The sequence below is a fragment of the Suncus etruscus genome, chromosome 1 (assembly GCF_024139225.1).
Source record: "Suncus etruscus isolate mSunEtr1 chromosome 1, mSunEtr1.pri.cur, whole genome shotgun sequence".
NCBI classification, from domain to species: Eukaryota; Metazoa; Chordata; class Mammalia; order Eulipotyphla; family Soricidae; genus Suncus; species Suncus etruscus.
This window is the reverse complement of record NC_064848.1, coordinates 44604204-44604826: the sequence shown is the minus strand read 5'-3', so window position 1 is coordinate 44604826 and position 623 is coordinate 44604204.

The following is a 623-nucleotide window of genomic DNA, read 5'->3' as shown; positions in this document are numbered from 1 at the left end:
TCCCTTCTTGAGTACAATAACTTAACAATAAAGTGAAATAAGCTGAGGCATGAAAAAAATACCCAGAAACTAAAGAAGTGACATTTGTAAGGCTGGCTAGAAAAAAACAGAGCTACAGAAAAGTAAAATGAAGACAAGACCACTATATTTGATGGGAGGATTTACCTGTTTCCTTGACTTGTTCTAATTGCAGCAGAATGACCTTACACATAAACATAAAATTTATTTTTTCAAAATATTTAATGCTACAAATCTGTAATAAAGGCACTAGTAAGTCTATATCCCTCTGAAGGATCTAAGGAAATATCAGAAACAGTCTAAGGCTCTAGACTCATGGTGTTCCTTGGTTTATAGATGCATCAACCTAACTAGTATACTTCCATAGATTTTCTTCTTCTGTATTTTTTAATCTTCTCTTAGAAAGATATAGACTCATTAAACAGATTTAGTATAAGGGAATCTTTTTTGGGGGGGGTTTGGTTTGGGGGCCACACCCGGTGGCATTCACCCAGTTCTACTCCTTTCTCTACACTCACAAATCTCTCCTAGCAAGCTCAAGAAGCCAGGGATGCCAGGTATCAACCCCGTGTCCATACAGGGTCAGCCAAGTGTCCTACACTGCT